Below are 13,373 nucleotides of genomic sequence, written 5' to 3'. Positions count from 1 at the left end.
GCCCCGCCCCCCCCACAAGGTCCACCCCGCACGCCACCCCGCCCCCCAAGCAAGCACCACCCTGCACGCCGCCCCGCCCCTCTGACAATAAGGAGGCGCGCCTTGGCTCTGCGCTGTTGGAGGCTGGGCTTGGACGTGGGTCCTGCACTGAGCCATGGAGGAGCCCTCCTCTTGCAAGCCTGGTGTGTATCCAGGTTAAAACAATGGAGGATCTGTAACATGCTGCTTAGCAATAAAAAGGAATGAGCTGTGGATCCACTCGGCTTGAATCTCCATGGAATTACACTGAGTGAAAAAGGCCAATCCCAAAAGGTTACGTACTGTATGATTCCATTTCTTGAAAGGTCGAATTATATAAATGAAGAGCAGATTAGTGGTTGCCAGGAGTTAGGGAGGGAAGTGGCTGGGAAGTGGCTGTGGCTATAAAAAATATCTGCGGTGATATAAATGATCTGACTGTGTTGGTGTGTGGGGTAGTTTTTCTAGGTGTTGGGGAAAGCTAGATAAAAGGTGTATGGGTTAAAAAAAAAAAAGAAATTTAATTGACACAATTCAGGGCTAAAGGACACCCCCAAGAAAGTGAAAGAGCCTATAGTTAGTTGGTGGGTGGGAGGGAGTTTAGAGGGTACTGGTGAACAGTTTGGGTTAATTGTCTCTTTTTTCAGCCTTTTTCTGGTGCCACCTTATTTGGTAGCCCACTTGCCATTGTGGCCTCTCCCAAGGGCCCTCTCCAAGCTCATTGCCTTGTTTTTTGGTGTCCTGGGATGGTCTATTCATGCTTAGAGCAGAGAGAAGCTTTTGCCTGCATTTGTAATGTTCCTAGAGAAACTTGCTGTTGATTGTACTCCCTGTCAGTTCTTGGTTCTTTCCTGTTTAGATTTAAGGCTTTTGGGTTTTAGATTTCTTTTTTTACCTACAGTGGAACATCACAGTGTTGAGTCAGGTTGGTCTGTGTGCTGCTGCTGTGAATTCCTGGTATTCAGAGGTGGGAATATGGCCTGAGATGCCCTCATAACTCTGTGCTCCCCAGCCAGAAAACCGGACATCCTTGTCTTTGAGCCCAAATCCTAGAGGTCATCTTCATTTTGGAATAGAAAAGCAAGTGTAGGGAGCTTTAGTACCTGGTCCTTGGTCATGCATGACTGTGGTACAGCACCGCCACCTTGTGGTAGATAGGAGAAATCACAGATGTGGACTGAGCAAGCCACTTTCTGCTTGGGACTGGAAGCTGGAATGCCTACAATCCCTGCGTTTTTTGAACGTTGTAAATTGAATGGTGGTTGGCTCTAGGACAATTTAGTAGAAGGCCGTTTTAAAAAGGAAAGAAAATTACTTCCTGCTAATTTGGTATCGTTGCAATTATTGCCAACATGTGAGATGTGACCTTTTTGTATTCTGAGTTTTAAGAGGATGTCTGTGCTCTCAAAATGAGATTAGAGTTAGCATCAATGACAAGAATCACCTCTAGGGGCTTGAAGATTTCCATTTTTTCATTTCATCTTTAAGTTGAAGAAATGCAAAAATAGGATTAGGTATTTTAGGCAAGGAGGCAGATAATTCAATTATACATTTCCTCTTCTCAACTCTCCATATTTTATTTAAGAATAAAATGGAAAATAGTAAAACTACCTTAAGGTCAAGCAAATTAGCTAAGCTATCAAAGAGCTGGTAATTTTGGATTTCATTTAATGATAGCTCTTGCCCTCCTGTTAACAGCATCCACTTTCCTTTGGGAAACTGATTTTTTTTTAATAGCATGTGTGTGTGTGTGTGTGTGTGTGATGTTATTTGCCATTTACCATTTTAAAGTGTGCAATTCAGTGGCACTGATTATGTGCACAGTATTGTACAACCATTATGGCCATTTATTTCCAAAAACTTTCCATCACACCTAACAAAAACTGTGTTCCCATTTGCTATCATTGGGATCTTGAATGTCCTCCAAAGGCACATATGTGGAAGGCTTAGTCCCCAGCCCATGGTGTGCTGGGAGGTGGTAGAATCTTTAGGAGATTGGGTCTAGGTGAAGGAAGTTAGGTATTGGAGGCGTGCCCTTGAAGGAATATCAGTACCCTGATCCCATCCCCTTCCTCTCTCTCTGTTTCCCCACTACAGTGAGGTGAACAGCCACTCCCCCTCCTGCTCACTGCCATGATATGCTGCCTTGACATAGGCCCAAAAGTAAGAAAGCCAATCAACCGTGGACTGAGACTTCTGAAACCGTGAGCCAAAATAAACATTTCCTTCTTCAAGTTGATTTATCTCAGGTATTTTGTCACAGTGATAGAACACTAACACACTATTTAACAATAACTTCCCACTCTCCCCTCCTCCTATCTGTAGGAGTCCAGCTCTGGCAGGGGGTCTCAGGAGACAAATGGATGGTGAGGAGTCACCAAAAGGGGGTGGAAAAACAACACAGACACAAAAGTGAAGGTGCTAAATCCCGATCTTTACTTGTGAAATTAATTATATATACTTTGCGTTTTGGCAGGTTCACAGTATTTTGTGGTTACAAAACAGGAATCATTATTCAAAGAAACAAAATAGTACGTAGCTACAATTAGATAAGAAGAATGTATCTTGGCTTGTGCATAAGCAAGCATTTTTACTTTCAGTTCCCATTTTGCTTTGAGCTGTTTCTGCTTAGTTAGCTTTTAATAATAGTTAGAAATGTCCCAGACTATTGGCCTATACCTTGACTATTCTTTCTTGACGTACTGACTAGAACCTGCGCCTTGGTTATAGCAAGTGGTTCACTTGAAAAGAGAGGCTACTAATTTTAATCAAACAAGAGTAAGAGCACCAAACCACTGTGCACAGGAACAAGAACAAGTTGCCCTGTACTAAGCACTAATCTGTTTTCTTAATATTAATTTTTCTTCTCTAGATTTAATTTAATTTCTCAAAAACTTCCTTGACTGTTTTTCCTACAGGGGGTTTCTCATTAAACATTAACAATCTACGTTCCACAGCTGAATCTTGCATTTAGAGCAAACAGATTTATTCTTTAGAAGTAGTTGCATTAATTGGGAAAGTTTTTTTTCTTCATACTTAATGGTCATATGAGAAGTCGCAACTATACTTATTAAAAGAATACAAAAACAAACCAGCCCATTCCTAGAAGCATACTGCGCTCCTCCAGAGGGATGGACACCTTGCACCATCCACCTCAGTAGGGCCTTGCCATTGCCTGAGTCAGGGGAGGGGCGCAGCACCCATCCACTGGGAACTTAATAAATTTGTCTATTCTATATATTTCATATAATAGGGGTCCTTTTCACTTAGCTTACTTCCCTTGAAAATCATGTTGTCAGGCTTCACCCATGTTGTAGCATATACCAGAGCTTCTTTCTCTGGATGAATAATATAAAAAGCGCATACCACATTTTATTTATCCATTCATCCGTTGACAGACACTTAGGTTGTTTCAGTATTGTGAATATTGCTTCAAAGATAATTTTTTTTAAGAGAGAGAGAGAGAGAGAGAGAGAGAATTTTAATATTTATTTTTTAGTTTTCGGTGGACACAACATCTTTGTTTTTTTTTTTTTTTTTTTTTTTTTTTTTTGGTGCTGAGGATCGAACTCGGGCCGCATGCATGCCAGGCGATCGTGCTACTGCTTGAGCCACATCCCCAGCCCCAAAGATAATTTTTATACAAGTATCTGGTTGAGTCCCTGTGTTTGGGCCTTTGGGGTATATAAATAAGAGTAGAATTATAGGGTCATCTGGTTAATCCAGCATATAGCTTTTTGAGGAGCAGTGAGTGACTACACCACTTTACGTTTCCACCAGCAATATACAAGGGTTCTGATTTTTCCGCATCTTCATCAACAATTTTACGTTCCTCTTTTTTCCAAATATAGCTATCCTAAAAGGTGAGAGAAGAGGTATCTCATTGTGGTTGTATTTTTATTTTTGTTGTTGGGTGCTAGGGATTGAATCCAGAGCCTCATGCCTGCTAAGCAGATATTCTACCACTGAGCTACATCCTCAACCCCTCATTGTGTTTTTGATTTACACTTTCCTAAAAACTAATGATATTGAATATCTTTTCTTGTGTTTATTGACTATTCATATTCCTTCTTTGGAGAAATATATCTATTCAAGTCCCTGGCTCATTGTTGAATCTGGTTGGTTGTCTATAAGTTGTTCATTTGTAGGACTTCCTTATGTATTCTGGATATTTTCAATTTACAAAGAGGAAAGTTTGATTTTGGCTAAGAGTTTTATTTAGAGGTTTTAGTCCATAATTAGTTGACCTGTTGCTTTGGGTGAGCAAGCACATCATGGTGGAAATGTGTGGTGGAGCAAAACTGTTCACCTTGTGGCTGATAAGTGAAGAGCAATGATAAGAGGCTGTGGTCCCACAGTCCCTTTCTGTGTTGCACCCTCAGTGACCTGAACATTCTCCACTGGGTCACACCTCTTAATCTTCTACCATCTCCTAGTAGCACTGTTCTGAGGACCAAGCCTTTTACACATGGGTTTTGGTGGGCATTTGAAATTCAAACTATATCAATACCCTTTGACACATACAAGTTTTTAATTTTAATTAAATCCAATTTATCAAATTTTTTTGTTGTTGTTCTACTTGGACTTTCTGTTCATATCTAAGAACCCATTGCCAAACTCAAGGTGATGAGTTTCAAGAAACTCCTATGGTTTCTTCTTAGAGTTTTATGTTTTTAACCCTTATATTTAGGTCATTGGTTTGTCTTATTTTTTTTATAGAGTATAAAGTAGGGGGCCAACCTTACTCTTGGGTGTGGAAATCCAGTTGTTCCAGCATGATACATTAAAAAACTGTTCTTTCCCCCAATGAATGGTGTTGGTATTTGTAAAAAGTCAATTGGCCATAAACATATGGGTTTTTTTGAGGATCCCTGGTGTATCAAGTATTACATCTCTCTTGCTCATTTTAATATTCTCTTTTGTCTTATAACCAGTTTGATTATAATATATCACAGTTTCAGAGGTTCAATCCACTATTGGCTGACTCCACAGCTCTGGGCCCTGAGTGAAGCAGAACATCACAGAGAAGGATGTGGTGGAGAGAAACAGCTCAGTACAAGGCAAACAGGAACCAGAGAGAGACAGTTCTGCTCACCAGGGACAAAATATAAACCCCAAAGTCATGTGCTTGTGATATACTTCCTCTACATACTGCATATCTGCCTACAGTTACCACTCAGTTAATCCACATCGGTGGATTAATCCACAGATTAGGTTACATCTCTTATAACCCAATCATTTTGCCTCTGAAAAGTCATGCATTGTCTTCCAAGTGAGCCTTTGGGGGACACTTCATATCTAAACCACAACAATACTATGGCTTGGTACCAACTTTCAATTAATTAATTTGCTTATTAGCCAGGTTTCTGTTAGGACTGATGTGATTTAATCACGTGATTCTGAACATTTTGAATACTTAAACTGAGCATTGGTTTCTCATGCAGTACATAATCTGCCTTTTGTGTGTGTGTGTGTGTGGTGTCCAATTTTCATATATGCTAGATAGTTCTCATGGCCTTACTATTGTATAGAAAAGATGTTCAGATTATTTAGTAAAACATGTGAAACTAAAGAGAATGATAAATACAACTGTAGATAATAAAATATTAGATTCAGCTCTTGTAACATACGGGCTTCTTTCAAACAGTGCAGTTTCTGACCTTTAGCTATTGTCACATTATTGATGCAGGACATTTACAGATGTCGTTAACAGTTAATAATCAGGTCTAGAACACTCTCAAACTGCAAAAGAATGTGCTTGAAACATATGTGTCATTAAAAAATTGTGTTTTTTTTTTTTAAAGTAAGTGAATCTTGAAATAATGTACTTTGGAGATCCTAATATATCAATGCAGGTGAAATGTAAATGTTTTATTTATTTATTTATTTTAGAGTGGAAAGCAGAAGCTCTATTAAAGGACAGCAGAAAAGACTTCTCCCCGGAGGAAAAAGGGTACCCAAAAGGTTGAATCCAAGGACAGGGGAGGTCTTCCCTCTTTTATAGCTAAGGTCTACTTTCAGCTTTCCTGCATTCCTGTTGCATTCCTGTCCTTTGTTCTCTGTTGTCTTGCAGTGATGGAATGTAGGTGGGAAGGCCCAAAAGGTGGGGGACAGGTGAGCTGAAGGAGTAATCTGGGCAGGGAGGGCCTGGGGAGGCCTTTGGATTAGCATCTCCAAGTTTGCTGGGAGCTGCTTCATTAACATTTCCTTGGGATGGGCTGGGGGGGCCTTGGGGACATTAACATTTCAATTTCCCCAAGTGCTGCCCTGGTTTCCTGGACTCCATTTTCTTTAATGGCCTCCATTCTTGATTTTACTCGATATTAGACCTGATTTACCTAACTACACTAACTACCTATCTGTAAATCTGGCTTCATTCCCCCCTCTAATTTTGGGAACTCCTTACTGCTGTAAGGAAAGAGGGCCATGACCGTTCTGTCTTCTTTGAGCTGCAAAGGGGCAGTATTGAGCAAGCAGTTTTGGAGTCCCAGAGACCCTGGGAGGAATCAGACTTAAGGGCCTTACTGCTTTCCTCCCTGCCACTAAAAATCCACAGCAAAAGAGAATCGTGCACTCTTCTTGTTGCCTTTTTACTCCCTAGACTAAAGGAATCTCCTGGGGGTGAGGGATATCTACAGGTTATAAGGCATATAGGGCTTTCTATCAGAGAGACTACTGGAAGAGTTGATTCTAAAAACGCCTCCCTCTAGCAGCTTAAAGAGAACACAGCACATTCTAAACATGGGAGCAGTAATGGGAAATTTTAAAACAGACTAGTGAAAGTTCCTATGCACATGTGGGGAACCTGGGCACCTTTCACTAACCATCCCATGTCTTTCTTAGTCCTACAACCTGAATTGCTAGGGTTTCTGACTGGCGAAGGAAGGGGAGCATCCAGGAGGGAATGGATGTGGGTTTGGGAGGGTTGCGCAGCCCACATGGAGGCAAATGTGATTGGGGCTTTCCCTCATTGCATTTCATCTACCGATCACCTTAGATACCCCTTAGGGTTGTCGGGAGGGGGTTCAAGAGAAAGGAACCTTAGGAATACATCTGAGTGTAGCCCAGACCAGAATTCTGCAGTTGTTCCAAACTTCTTCCTCCACCTCCACGCATCTGAGGCAGATCGGGATTAGGGACACTGTGTACTCACGCCAATTGCTCTCCGGGCCCAGACAGAAAAGTGGGAAGCCGTTTTGGCAGAACCCAACATGCCTGCTCTGTATGGAACAGGTGATTGAGAGCTGCCTAGGCCGGGAAACCTCTCACCTGAGTCTTGAAGAGTGGCAGCTGCATTACTGCCTTTAAGTAGCCATCGGGTTCCCACATCACCCTCCAGAAAGAAAGATGCACCTCAGATAAACGTGGGGTGTGTGCAGAGGCTCTTACCTCTGTGTAGATCTTAGTGGGGAACCTCCAATCTGTTACTGCTGTTTACCGATGACAAGTCCTTGCTTCCCTGAATGCTGAAGTATAACACCAGAGAAGCATGCCGAAGCAAGTTTAGAGTGAAGAAGCTTTATTAGAGGACAGCAGAAAAGACTTCTCCTCGGAGAAAGAAGGGGACCCAAAAGGTGGAATCCTAAAATGTTATTTTAATCACATAAACAAATTTTCTCTTTATGTGACTTTTTATAGATTTATCTTTTTTTTTTCAGAAAGAGAGAGAGAGAGAAATTTTTAATATTTATTTTTTAGTTTTCGGTGGATACAACATCTTTATTTTATTTTATGTGGTGCTGAGGATCGAACCCAGCACTACCGCTTGAGCCACATCCCCAGCCCAAGATTTATCTTTTTACATTTCAGAAATACTGTGCAATTCAGTTGAATGCCTAATAATTCTTGAGGTCACTGCATTTTCATTGTCATTTCTAACACTTATATACATCAATTAGTGAAGAAACATCTTCACTAAGGCCTGATGTCTCAGGTATATTATATAATATAAAGGTAAAAGTGATATGTTACTGATAATCATGAAGCTTCTCAAGAATATCATTTGTGTTTTCACTGAAAAATTAAATTCCTCTTTTCTGCTGATGACTTTTAAAAGATTTATGCTGACATTCATGGAAAAACTAGTGACGTCCAAATGAAGTCAGACGTTTAGTCAATAGCAAGAAATAAATGTTAGCATCTTAGGTTTGGCAAATGTATCATATAAGATGACCATCAGGGGAAACTGTACTGGGAGAATAAGAGGACTCCCTGAATTATTCTTCCAATTTTTCTAGGAATCCAAAATTATTCCAAATTAAAAATTGTATTAAAATAACTGTTATTTATAAATTTTGAATTTTATGAATATCCCTGCTTTAAGAAATCTTATGAGCTAGCGGGGCATGGTGGTAAGTGCCTTTAATCCCACACATTTGGGAGACTGAGGTAGGAAGATTGCAAGACTAAAGCCAGCCTCAACAACTTAGTAAGACCATGTCTCAAAATAAAAAATAGAAAGGTCTGGGGTTGTAGATCCGTGGTAAAGAACCTCTGGGTTCAATCCCCAGTACCAAACAAATGATGAGCTAAAAGAATACATTTCTAGTGTAATTATTATTAGTAGTAGTACCAGGGATTGAACCTAGAGGGCACTCAATCATTGAGCCACATTCAACCACCACTCCCTCTTCTTTTTTTTTTTTTGGAGTCAGGGCCTGGCTAAGTAGCTCTGAAGCTGGCTTTGAACGTTCCATACTCCTGCCTCAGTCTCTGGAGCTGCTGAGATTACAGGTTACGCCACTGCAGTGGACAAACTTCTATTATTTTATGTAACTATATATGCTGTTGGTTTTAAGAAAATATTCTTAGTAATACGAAGCTCTCCCCCAAAATTGTTTTTGCAATTTCTTAAAAAAATCCTAATACACAATTTCTTTTTGGCAAGCCCATCAGCTCTTATTCTAATTTTAGATAGATTGCATTATTTTAGATTCTTTTTCCATATCCTTGTAATATAATGAAAGATTGGACCTGACATGGACAATGTATAAATTAATACAAGATAAGACTATTTTCTGGACCAAATTGTTCCTGTATTACAGAACTAAAGAATGATTCTGTCCTTAACACCCAAAATAGAAAATTGCAGCAATTATTTTACAATATCTTTAAGAAACATTTGGCATCTATCATTATGTCACATTTAATATTACTAGAAAAAGTCCTTTGTGTTTGTGTTCTAACAAATTAAAAGTTGTATATCATTGTAAAACCAAAAGAGAAGCAAGTAACAAATGAATTAGGACCATGGAAACGAAGCTGGAATGAAGGAAGACTACCACAGCACTATCTCAGAGGCCGACAATTATAAGATTTTAGACATGCTACATTAAATTCAACAAACTTTTTTTAAAAAGACCCTAGAAGATTTTGATCAGTAAGATCCATTCAGGCAGTCATTTACTGTGTCAGTCACTGTTTGGGGCTCAGGGGAGTCACTGCCTAACAAAAGCACCCTAGCCACCCGTTCTCTTGGAGTCGCAGAGCTTACAAAGAAATGAGGGAAACAGATTCTAACAGGGAGCTGGTGCAAAAAAAAAAAAAAAATGACTGCAAAATAAATTGCAGTCATCCTGAGGCTATGTGCTTGTGCATTCATATGTATGTATACTTATTTATATGTTTTGTGTATATGAATGTATACATATATGAATACATGTGTTTATGTATATACATATTTTTATTTAAAAAGTTTTCAAGACAAGAGGCTTAAATGGCGGCATTTTGTTGGTGTTACATTTTCTCCTCCTTTAGTACAAATGTTTATAGCCTGTCTTTTTGTTCGTTATGTGCATATTTTCTTTTTTCTTTCCTATTTTCTTTAATTTTTTTTTTTTTTTGAGGGTCACAATGGATGATATCATTCTCTTGTAAACTCATTTGTTGTCAGTGGAAAGTAAAACTATTTCAGGGTTGTGTCAGAAGGGATCTCACTTGCTGCTGGGGTTGTTTTTTGTTTGTTTTTGTTTTTGTTTCCAACTCTTCTTTAAAAATAGTCTAGTTTTATTTTCGTAAAATATTATACAGATGTAGATGTTTCTACAAATACGTATCTTAATGTACACTCGGGTGTCTGGGGGAGAAAGGAGAGGGAAATTTCACTCTTTCTGTAAGTCTGGATTTCTTGGCTTCGTTACAAGGACACATATTGTGTTTGCAACACTTTTAAAGTGTATGTAGAGCAGTCCTCTGTGCTGAGATCCGTGTGGAAGAGGAGAGGCTCACATTTATGGAATTACGAACCTTGTGGAAACATTCTGTTGCAAGATGGTGATAGAACTTGTGTGAAGCCCATCCACATCCCTTGAAACAAAGCGTTTCAAAACATACATGAAAGCTAATCCCACTGGAAAAAGAAGGGAAGCTCTGGTGGGCCAGAAAACCTCCCAGCAAGTACGAAAAAGACAGAGGGCTGCTATGAACTGTGGCTGACAATGAAGTGTCCATGTAGGTTCATCCACTTTAACAATGATGTACCACTCTGGGGTGGGGGATGTTGGCAGTGGGGAAGGGACAAAAGGGATATGGGAAATCTCTACCTTCTCATTTTGCTGTGCACCTAAGGGTTCTCAAAATAAATAAATAAATAAATAACAAAATAAACAAACAAACAAATAAATAAATAAATAAATGAGAAAGAGGGGTTTATCTGTCTGTCTGTCTTAAATGGGAAGCTGGGATCAAATCAATGGTATGACTGATCCAAACATTCACAGAATACTGCTGTAAAAGATGGAGAGCTCCAGGAAAACCCTGGACCAGTTCCATCATTCCCTGGGGCCCTCAGGTCGTGTAATCACCCAGAGTGCTTAAGTAGATGCCCAGGTCCAGCCCCGGCGAGGGTCCAGGGTGGTCCTGAAGGAGGAGTGGCATCTGGCGAAAGAAGAAGAGTTGGGACGACAGGTTGCAAGTTAGGAGCAATCTCCAGAAGACATCTCCCTGTCCCTGGAGGGACCTTTATTTTTATACCTGTTTTACAGGTGTTTTTTCAGGTAGTTAATGGATAACTTCAAAGCCCAAAACTTTTTGGATTTACATAATTTTCAAGAATTACAACTTTTCTGACATACATTGATTACCTAAGATTTTGAGTACATTGTTCAAAATATTTTTCTGTAACATTAGTCAATCATGATTAAGCTTTTAGGTTTTCACCTCCATCACTAGGTGCTAGGGGATGCCACTAGACTACATGACTCTTATTATTCACTTCTAACTTTAAAGCATACCTATAATTATTTCATTAACCTTTAACTTTAAAGCATACTTATAATTATTGGTAAGCTTTCTTACTTCTAGACTAAATTCACTTAAAGTAGTGAAAGTCTATTATTTAAAAGCCTACTACTCTGAAGTGCCTCTAAAATATATCTGTGTTAATTTTACATTATTCTATTTTAATTTCCAAGGTAATTTCCTTTTTCGATATCATCTATTCAACTGCTTTCTAAAAGAACTTCCTTGATCCTTGGTCAAAGCACACCAATTCTCATGTCTTTGTAATCTTTAACTAAAGGCAGGCTTTACACCTCAACCCATTTGTCATTTATATTAACTGTGTGTTTTCCATTTTCATCATAAGTTTCTGCGTAAAGCAAAGGAGGGTCTATTGGTTGGGGAATGTATTTTTATTAGCCTCTTGTCCTCGAGGGGATACCATAAGCTACATAGGGCGGTCCTTGTACTGTTGGCACAGCAATTGTTCTTCTGTAATTAGGCTATTATACAGGTTGTGGCTTTAGGATGGGGTTGGGGGTGGGGCTAGTGTACATTGTTAACCATGGGATAAATATTTCTTGTTGCTTAGGCTTGAGGAATAACACCATTGTTTGTATCCTGAGAGACACTGAAACGAGCCTCATGGCATGTCTCAATTGTATCCTTAGTCTCATTCTGGGAATTTTCCTGCAATCTCAGGCAATAAGTACTTTTATTAATGATTGACATATGCCCTGTTATCCATATCATGAGTTTCACAAACAAAACACTTAACATTCCTAATGGTTCTGTTTTCCAGATGGTGCGGCCTTGCCACAGCATCCCCCACGCTGTGACCCTGTCAGACAACGGGTGCAAGAACGCCTTCACCAGGTAGAGACCCCAGCAGCCAGACAGGAAGATCAGAAATGTGATCCAACCAAGGTGAAGAGCAAAGCTTTGCCATATTTATTTGGCACACTTTGAGAGGAGTATACTAAAGTGACTGACTAGCAAAACTGCAAAATGCATACAGCATTTTAAAGATCTGCATCTGATACTGGAAACTTTCCTGTTGAAGTTTGATTATTTTTATCTTGTGTTATTTTGGAAACTGCTGTAAAAATGGTCTAAGGTGGAGGGAAGATCGCAATTATCTAATAAAAAATTGGAGTGACGATTGACAGCCTGCCTTAAGAAGGCCTTCTGCAAGCACAGACTAAACATAGTACCCAATCTTAGTGTGACTTGTGGCTCTGACTGGTCTACGGGTAGTCCCTTAGCAAAATCAAGGGTTTTTAGCAATGGTCTGAAAGGGCAAATTGGAATGGACCAGCAGATGCAATGTGAAGTTTCTCTTCCTGTGGGACCTCGGGCACAGCCAATGCCAGCACCTGATGCTGACCTTGGCCCCAGGAGGGCTGGGGTGGGGGGCCCTGTGCATAGGTTTCCCACCCTGAGGGTCAGGCCCGGATTTTCCAGGGGTTTTCCAGCTTCCTGAACTTGACCTTCCTCCCATTCTCCTGGATACTTGGCGCCTCTGGCACTGCTGCAGTGGTGGGGGATGAAAGGATCCCCACGCAAAGACACTTCGCCGGGAGAATTCCAATTTTATTGCAAAAAGCTGTGTGCTTATATAGAACTAAAGGGGAGATGGTAGGGCTTAGATAAATGGCAGGATACCCGTTTATTGGCAAGTTCTTCCAGATATCAGTTCCCGTGCCCAGGAATTAGTTCTCATTGGGGCTAAGGTTCCCGCCAGCGAGGTTTAAAATTAGCGCTGGCGTGAGAATTCACAAGGGCGGGAACTTTTCGCGCCACTGCAGAGAAGAAGAAGGTAGGAAGAAGAAGTCCTTAGACGCCATGTTGGGGTTTCTCTCTGGGGTACGGCTGCTGTTTACACTTTTCCCAACAGGGGACGCTAGCAAACTTGTCCCCTTGTCCTGGAAATCACCGTCTAGTAGAAACTGAGAATGGACAGATAAAACTGCCTAGGCGGCTGGTGCTTTGAAGAAAATAGCACTGAGGCAGGAAAGTAGCAAATGCGCCACCACAAGGTATACACACACAGTGTCTCACTTGACCCTCTTCTATGCCCACCCTGGGCCCCAGGTGATTCATCCTCCCAAGCGATCCTTCTCTCAGGCCATCTCCCC

General features: G+C 40.4%; 1 long non-coding RNA gene across 1 annotated transcript; it reads left to right on the top strand.

The window, feature by feature from the left end:
• Positions 1 to 88: 88 nt before the first annotated feature.
• On the top strand, positions 89 to 12,385 carry LOC144256707 (uncharacterized). Its single transcript, XR_013344205.1, has 3 exons — positions 89 to 312; positions 2,116 to 2,267; positions 12,038 to 12,385. It is a non-coding gene; the product is annotated as an uncharacterized LOC144256707 (long non-coding RNA).
• Positions 12,386 to 13,373: the final 988 nt, after the last annotated feature.

Source organism: Urocitellus parryii, chromosome 8, assembly GCF_045843805.1.
Source record: "Urocitellus parryii isolate mUroPar1 chromosome 8, mUroPar1.hap1, whole genome shotgun sequence".
NCBI classification, from domain to species: Eukaryota; Metazoa; Chordata; class Mammalia; order Rodentia; family Sciuridae; genus Urocitellus; species Urocitellus parryii.
The sequence above is the reverse complement of the archived record's forward strand: the minus strand, read 5'-3'. Positions and strand labels throughout refer to the sequence as shown.